The following is a 9,260-nucleotide window of genomic DNA, read 5'->3' as shown; positions in this document are numbered from 1 at the left end:
TCACGAGTCCACTGAGGTAAGTTCAAACAGCAGAACAGGCATAGGGCAAAATGCATAAATCGCACATTTCCCAGCTGAAGAACAGACACTCTGGCAAGAGCCAGACCAATCTCAATGATGCATAAGTCATAAAAAAAACAGAAAAAAAGAAAAGAGTAAAAGGTATCTTTCCCCCCACTCCCATACGCTTTTAGAGCCTGTGAAAGGGTTAAGGAAGACAAAAGACGGCAATGGGGGACCAGGGCACTAATCCACCAAGGGCAGGTATTGTTTATGTCTCCACAGGAAAGGGAGAGAAAGAGAGAGTAGAAATAGCCAATCTTTGAGGGCGATGTTCCTGCTCAGAGCAGCTTATTCACAAAGAGGACTTCAGGCTTGTCCTCAGCTCATGTCATAACACCCCCTTCTTGAATGACAGCACTACAGAGGAAAGCACTGAGGATGCAGTTGTGGGAAAGGGACCAGTCTGACCCACTCACATGGGGGTAAGCCAAGAGGGGAGTACAACAGACTAGCAATGGTCGCAAAGCCACGGAAAGCCTGAGGAATCTCAATTGAAGACTTCTTACTCAGAGGCAGCACTTGGCACCTCATCTGAACTGTTTTGGGGTTATTTACAAGAGGGCCACAATGAAAGTGTAAGGGTGTAGTGGGGTGCTGGGTGGCATGGTGGAGGGGGGGGGGCAGCCTGCTCCATCCCTGATGGCAGGAAAAGCAGTAGGGACTCGCAGGAGGCACAGTTTTGGTTACAGGTACAGAGGACTAAAAGGGTATAAGTGCATTTAGGTAAGCGGGTGCCGGGATATGGAAATGGGGACTGGATGAATGGTTTATACCATGTCCTTCTCTCTATTTAATTGAGAGATACTCATCTACTCTGCATCAGGATTACAGACTTGAAACTATTTCTATGATCTTTTCTTCTTCTTTAAATTTTTCATTTGGTGTCTATCTATTTAAGATAGTCAGGATAAGGAATCCCAAGGAGACAGTGACAGAACTGATAGTGCCAGGGGTGCATGGGAGGGGAGGAGTCGTGGGTAGGGGAGTAGTGAGCCAATAATGACAGGGACAGAGGACTAGCAAGGATACCAATATTGATGGGGAGAAGGGTGTAGCATTTCTGGGCATGTTTGATCCATTGAAACTATCTGAGAAGAATCACTGAGAGGTGAACAATGTGTTAACATGATAGTGGGGCAGGAAGAAAGGAATAAGAAAAAGAGGAAAGAAGAAGAAAGTGAAAATTATATCTATAGGTATAAATAAAAAATACATGTAGGTGTCGCTAGTGCATTGCGCGAACCCGGGAGAGTGAAGCAGTATCGTGAAGCAGGACCTGGGCCCAGGCAGATGCCGTGATGTCAATCAAAATCGAGTCCTCGATGTGATCCATCTCATCATGCAGTACCTGAAGGAGCACAGTTTACACCGGGCCTTAGCCACCTTACAGGAGGAAACGATAGTGTCTTTCAATACTGTGGACAGTATTGAGAGTTTGGTGGCTGACATTAATAGCGGTCACTGGGATACGGTTTTACAGGCTATCCAGTCGCTGAAATTGCCAGACAAAACCCTTATTGAGCTCTATGAACAGGTTGTTCTAGAACTGATAGAGCTCTGTGAATTGGGTGCTTCCAGGTAGCCTCTGAGGCAGATGGACCCGATGATCATGTTGAAACAAAACCAGCCAGAGTGGTATATTCATCTGGAAAACCTCTTGGCCAGGTTCTATTTTGATCCTCGTGAGGCATACCCCGATGGAAGCAGCAAAGAGAAGCGAAGAGCAGCAATTGCCCAGGCCCTAGCTGGAGAAGTCAGCGTGGTCCCCCCATCTCGTCTCATGGCATTACTGGGACAAGCTCTGAAATGGCAGCAACACCAGGGATTGCTCCTGCCCGGCAGGACCATCTATCTGTTCCGAGGCAAAGCAGCCATGAAATATGTGGAGGAAGAAAAGTTTCCTACACAGCTGAGTAGGCACATTAAGTTTGGTCAGAAATCACATGGTCAGTATCTGGTCACTGGGTCTGTGGATGGATTCATTGAAGTGTGGAATTTTATGACTGGCAAAATCCGGAAAGATCTTAAGTACCAGACCCAGGACAATTTCATGATGATGGATGATGTCATCCTCTGCATGTACTTCAGCAGAGATACAGAAATGCTAGCAACTCGAGCCCAAGATGGGAAAATCAAGGTGTGGAAGATCCAGACTGGCCAGTGTTTAAGGAGATTTGAAAGAGCACACAGTAAAGGTGTCACCTGTCTCAGTTTTTCCAAGGATAACAGTCAGATCCTGAGTGCCTCTTTTGACCAGACAATCAGAATTCACGGCTTACAATCTGGGAAAATGCTGAAGGAGTTTCGTGGCGATTCCTCCTTTGTTAACGAAGCAACATTCACACAAGACGGACATGATATCACCATGGCATCCTCTGATGACACTGTAAATATTTGGAACATGAAGACCACAGAGTGTTCCAACATCTTTCAGTCCCTGGGTAGCACTGCAGGGACAGACATCACCGTCAGCAGTGTGATCCTGATTCCCCAAAACCCAGAGCACTTCGTGGTGTGCAACTGATCCAACATGGTGGTCACCTGAGCGTGCAGGGCCAGATTGTCAGAAGCTTTAGCTCTCGTAAGCGAGAAGGTGGTGATTTCGTGTCCTGTGCCCTCTCCCTGCGGGGCGAGTGGATCCACTGTGTGGGAGAGGATTTTGTGTTCGACAGTTCACGAGAAGGATGTGATTGGTATCGCCCATCACCATCATCAGAATCTGATCACCACCTACAGGGAAGATGGCCTCCTGAAGCTCTGGAAAGCTAGGCCCCTTTCCTTTGGGGCTCGCAGGAGCATGCACTTCAGAGGAGGCAGAGTCGTGTGTGTTGCTCTTTCGTTTCTTTTTCGGTTGCCAGCTGTTCTAAGAAAATAAATCATCTGAGTAAGCCATACACAGAACACTTGTGAAAATGCACATTTGTTGACCAGATACTTTTTGTTGTATATTTTTAAGGTATTAGTTTGCCTTCTAAAGGGGGGAAATCACGTAATGTTTTCACTAATCTTTTACCTGGAGAATGAAATACTGGTGTTTCTAGGGAAAAAAATTGGATTATTGGAAATGCTGACTAAATTGTACCTCTTCCAGTAGAACTTGTAAATAAGAAACTACCCATATTCAGCAGCAATTTTTTTTCATATTTTTAAAAAGATGTTAATAAACTTTACACCTGTTTGGAGAAAAATATACATGTAAATATATAAATATATTACAATAGGTGAATATATATATATTCTATATAGAGAGAGAACAAGGAAGCAGATGGACTTTGGGCCTCTACTTAAATCTTACCTCAGTACAAGAACAGTTTATTCTAATAATGTGGCACTGTATGATACTCACCTCCCTGACAGGATTGCTGAAGATAAAATGGGTGTATAAGCAAATGTGATGAAGAAAGTAGCATCTGGGTATTAAAGGCTTGACATTAAACAATCAGCTATCTAGCAGGGAAGCAACAAAGCCCACATGGAAGAAGCACATCAACCTGTGTAATCAAGAGGTGTCAATGGGATTAGATATCAGATGTTCAAAATCAAGCAATCAAATTGATGTGAAGGAATGTGGACAAAGTGGAGACCCAAAACACACCTATAAGATAACTGGACAACTCCTCTCAGAAGGACCACACAGAAGGGATGATATATCTATGGTGTGGTATAGCTCTGACAAATACATAACTATCCTCTAGTTATTTAATATTTCCTCCCCTTACCACTATAGTCTTTGTTTTTAACTCATTAATCTTCTTAGACCTACGTAGGTCATTCATATAATTAAGATCACTTGATGTATGAAAGCCAAGATAGATAACCCCTTAGAAACAGTAACTGGAGTAATGATTACCTAAGGGTTTGGGAAAAGAGTGTGGGGGAAGGGGGAGCTGATAGTAATGATGACTGTATAACCCCACACAAGGGGTTTAAATAACAGAATTGTAGGTGAACAGATACATTGGACTACATCAGATACAACAGAAGGAGAAGGTGGAGGAGGAGGAGATATAATAAAATAATAAGGGATAGGGTGGGGGAGGGAGGGGATCAAAGGGATGGATATCAAGGAATTCAATAAGAAAGAAAATGTTTTGAAACTGACTGTGGTTGCAATTATACAATACTTCTTGATGTGATTGAACTATGGAATGTTATGATACCTGTAAGAGCTCTCAATAAAATGATTTTTTAAAAAAAGACTGTAATCTTCATGAGAGCAGATAGTCCCATTTTCTTCCTATTGAAGCAGGTGGTGCACTGGAGGCATCAGCTTTGCAACTATCAACTCAATGATTATCCTATAGCACTACGAGATCTCCTTAATGAAAAAAAAAACGTGAACAAATTAGAAAACCAAATACAATCAAACACTTTGTTATGAAACTCTCTTAAAAAGCTGAAGGCATTACATAATTCTACATTAGTAGGGAGAAAACTTGTCTTTGTGGAATGTATCCGCATCTGAAAGAAGAAATAATTATCTCCATAGGTATTTGGAACTGAAATAATAATATCATGTCTTATGCATATCTAGTTATTGGAACACTATATCAAGTGACAAGAAAATACAAAGCTAATTCTTTGTAAAATAATTCTTTCAAATTTAGAATTTATGTGAAATTAGCCTATTGTTTGAGAGGTTATACTTGATGTATTATGTTGCCTTTAATATTGTTTGACTATGTATGTGTGTTACCATGATAACTATACCAACAGAGAAACTCTAGAATATACTTCCAGTTACATACTCTGCATAATTTGTCTCAGTGAAATAAACAAACAAGTCTAATTTCTTCCAGGGCTATGGAACATTTTTTTACAGAGAGATTTTAAGCCAAATAAAACTATCAATAAAATTTTCCTGTGCTGAAAGCTGGAGATTAGGGCCAACTCATTAGACAAGAGAGAAATGGTCTGGTATTGTGTTTCCTGTAGGCCTTCTAATGTTCCTAAGTCATTTTCTAAGCTTCTCTAGAGAAAAGTATCCTTTACTTAGTGCGAATTCCAAAATGATCAGGGGCTGTGGCAATGTGTTATCAGAGTGTGGGCATATGTTTACAAAAAACAAACACTAACTTTGGAAACTACTGCAGCCTTGCCTGCTACCTCCTACTGTGGATGGCCCCAAGTATTTCAACTAATCTGTTCCAAAATATACAGATACTAATAATGATTATTGAAGGTTGGTTTAAGGGTGACATGTAATTGCCTACTTTGATACCTGGAATACAAAAGGTATTAATAAATGGTAGCCATATTCTCCTTTGATAAGCAAATAAGAGGTATTTAGTGCTTGCGAATGGAGAGAACATACTTTCTTGCATTTTAAAAATAAAAAGTATTAAACCAGTACTGTAAAGTGAAGGAGAAACCAAAGTAGATAAGTTCTGTATTGTTAAAATGGGATTGTGGGATACTATTATAAAGATTTGAGTAGAGACAATGCAGGAATCTAAAATAACACTCAATAGTGGTCTGTCAAAAATAAAGGAATCGTTGTACTCGACCAGGTCAGTGAAGAACTCTTAAAAATAAGAGTTTGAAGGGAAAAGAGACCTTTTTTGTAGAAATTGGTGATTCATAAGTAAGGATCGTTATGAGTTGAAGAAAAAGCAGCTTCATTTGCAAGCAATTGCATTCTTGAAAGCCATACACATAATAATAAGAAAGCACAGAAAACAAAATCAAACAGGAAGAATCGTTCCAAAGGATAGGACAGAGGCAGCTGAGCTCAAGGAAGCCCAGGAAGCGGCAAAGTATTCAGAGCAAAGGATTTCCTGGTTTAAAGGACACAGAAGTGTAACCTTTGGAATAAGTTCTCATCAGAAGATCCAAGAAACATGTAGGAAACAAACAGGAGTTATTTTTCATCTTTGTGTATTTTCGTATCTTTTTATTACTCATGAGGCTAGGACACTGCCACAGTAGAAATGTTTTTCATGTATTATATCATTATTATTGGTTAGAGGAAATGGTCTAGACTACAATGTTTGATACTGCTCTTAGGCACATATTACAAGAAAGACAGGTGGTGAAAAGACATTCTGGTAAATGATGTGATTCCAGTTCTTTGGGAAAAGACTAACTTAGATGAAAAACTTTCTGTGAAATTCAGCTTAAATAGGGAAGAGCTGCTTCATTTGACCATGGTAAATTTTTCATTTAAAAGATCTCTTATACTATTTACATAGTATAATCCTCCCCATTAAAAAATACCATCAGCACCAACAAAAAGCATTTTTTAAAATTCAATAATCCTATTAAGTAGTCTAGCTGCTTTCCACTCAAGACAATCCTGTGCAGAGTAGAGCTGTTTTCCAAAGGGTTTGAATGACTAACTTTTTCCAAAATAGATTGTCAGATCTTTCTCTGCAGGTGCCTTTTGTAGGACTTTAACCACCAACCTTGCGTAGATGTAGAGTGCTTTAAAATCTTTCAGCACTTGACCTTCAATTAGACGCTCATCATTGCACTAAGCTAACTCTTTGATTGACAATGATGTATGCTTTCTCCATTTGAGTTACATGATACCAATAAGGAATTGAATACTTGGAAAATAAGAAGTAACAGAGATGATTCTATCACTCAATTCATTAAATATTCAGTGATGAATATTTTAAAAATATTTTTAATTAAGTGTTAGGATCTCCTTGTTTTTAGGATGAGAAAATTAACCCTGAATAAACTGTGGAATTTATAGAAAGTATTCTAAATTGGAAGAGAAATAAAAAAATATTTTCATTGACGATTATTAAGGAAGTCTATTTTGAAGGGGTTTAGCAGGTAGAAAAGAGGCTGCATCCAAATTTAAATTTTGTTTCCATAGATGAAAGTTTTAAATGATGTTGTTAGGTGCGGTTGAGTCACTTCAAATTCAGAGTGACCCCGTGTGTGATAGAGCACTGCTTGGTGCTGCACCATGCTCACAATTAGTCCTGTCTGAGCCTATTGTTGACTCCATTATGTCAGTCCATCTATGGCATGAATTATTCTATATGGCCCTTCTAACAATGTCTGTCTGGTGGTATAGTGGTTACTCATTGGCCTGAAATTCACATGGTCTGCAGTTCAAAACCGCCAGTAGCTCTGAGGGACAGACTGGGCTTTCTACTCCGGTAAGCACTTACAGTCTCATAAACCCCACAGGGAATCTGCATAGCGTAAGTCAGCATTGATTCTTTGGCAGTGAGAGAGAGCCAAATTCTTTGTTACTTCTACCAAACAACCTTCATTTTCCTGAAGGGTCTGAAAGTGGGGGAATATATTGCTTGTATTATAGGATTCAGCTGTGAGTAATAGGTTTCAGTTTAATTATAATTGCCATCTTCTTGGGTATAAAATGAGCCATCTTAGTAGCAAGAGGGGATGATTTCATTACCAGCGAAAGGGATCCTGGAGTGGAACCTGTTGTTTGGGTTCTGAGCTCCCTAGGCATTGAGCCTCCTTGATCTAGGAGATAGCTGTGACACTAGAGGGACAACAGTAGCAGCAGAAACAAGTGTCAGAGCAAGAGATAACAGTGGTCGACTTCCTATCCCACAGAGCAAGTAAAGCTGAAGGTCTTTGGGGCAGGAGGCTGGCTGTGGAATGGGGTGCGTCTGGGCACTTCATTGGGGGACTTGAGTTTACTGACTCATGGACCTGGAGTCGTGAGGCTTATGGTAGAGTGCCAAGTCCATTGGGCATTTATTGGCAGCCCTAAAAGAGCTTTGAGCAGGGTAGGGTCAGAGCGAGGCCTGCCTACAGGCCCAGTACTGAGCTGTAACTTGTTGACTTTGCCAAAACCCAGTGATTATGATCACTGTTTGTGAATTCTGTGTGACCAATGCACTGAATTATTCAATGGATCCAGAGAAGTCGAATTAATGATGCGAAAGAGAATGTTTGTATCAGAATAGGGTTAAAAGGAATGGAATGTAGAATCATGTCTGACCTCTGCCTTGAGGCAATCAGCTTGTGAGATGGAGATCAGATGTGGAATTTATGTTCTTTCCTTGATCTCCTTGAAGATATTCTTCTTTCCATTGATCTTCTTTTTATATACTTTATGTTACTTTAGTATTATTTAAGGGTTATTAAAAAAGTTAGTGGAAATGTGTGTTATGCATGAATTTCAAAAGTATTTTGTCACCAAAATAAATTCATACTAACTTGTAGTAATTATGAAGGATTAAGTTTGGGGTCCTAAAAATGGTCATTCATCAGTTTGAAAAGCGATCTATCAAAGCTACATAAATTCTGCAAAAATTAAAGAGAATAACCATCAAATGTTTGATAGGACTTGGGGCGGGAGAATGATGAAACCTTAGCACTAGAGATATCACAACTGGCTCAATGTCCCCACTTTTGACGGAAACATGAAACCGGAGCAAACTTTCTGTTGGATAGTGCCAGGACTGCTGTAACCAGATCAGCTCCAGAAAAGAGCAGAACTTTCCATGAGATTTTAAACAAGTGGGATTCCGATCCTGTAGCATATTGTGGAAGAATTAAAGCAGGAGGTGAAATGGGACGTCAGCAGTACAATCCTGAGGACCAAGCATATTCAAAGCAATGGGTACACAGAGGTGTAAGTGGTCCAGGCAACACAATAGCAGACCACTCAAGAGCAAAAGTCAGGGCGATAGAATTTTGAGATGCTCAAGGCACATTGCTTGTTAACTTTTTGAAAGCCCAAAATACAATAGTCTCTACTTATTATAAGAGTGTTTTGAGAAAGTCATTGAAAGCTCTAGCCTTAAAACATCTGGGAAAGCTTCACCATAGAGTATTTCCACTACTGTGGCAATGCTTCTGCTTATTTCTCTCGCCAAAGGCAATTTTGAGAGAATTTTGATGATGTATTGATAGACCTTCATTTTACAGTACTGATGTTACTACTTTTTAATTTGTTTTTTATTTTTAATCTTAAAAATATTTAATGGGAATCATTCTATTTTTTAAAAATGGTTTTATTAGCATATAATCCATATATCATACAATTCAATAGTTTAATCATATCTAGAAGTGTAAAATCATTACTACAATCCATCCTAGGGCATTTTCTTCTTTCTTTTTTAATCATTTTATTAGGGGCTCATACAACTTTTATCACAATCCATACATACATCAACTGTGTAAAGCACATCCGTACATTCATTGCCCTCATCATTCTCAAAACATTTGCTCTCCACTTAAGCCCCCGGCATCAGCTCCTC

The 9,260-nt window shown here is 39.7% G+C and overlaps 1 pseudogene; it reads left to right on the top strand.

Annotated features, from left to right (window-relative positions):
- Positions 1-1,361: 1,361 nt before the first annotated feature.
- LOC101647285 lies at positions 1,362-2,938 on the top strand (annotated as a pseudogene).
- Positions 2,939-9,260: the final 6,322 nt, after the last annotated feature.

Source organism: Echinops telfairi, unplaced genomic scaffold (genome assembly GCF_000313985.2).
Source record: "Echinops telfairi isolate 266 unplaced genomic scaffold, ASM31398v2 ScPeMD7_443;HRSCAF=831, whole genome shotgun sequence".
NCBI lineage: Eukaryota > Metazoa > Chordata > Mammalia > Afrosoricida > Tenrecidae > Echinops > Echinops telfairi.
Note: the sequence above shows the minus strand (reverse complement) of the source record. Positions and strands in the feature narration are given on the sequence as shown.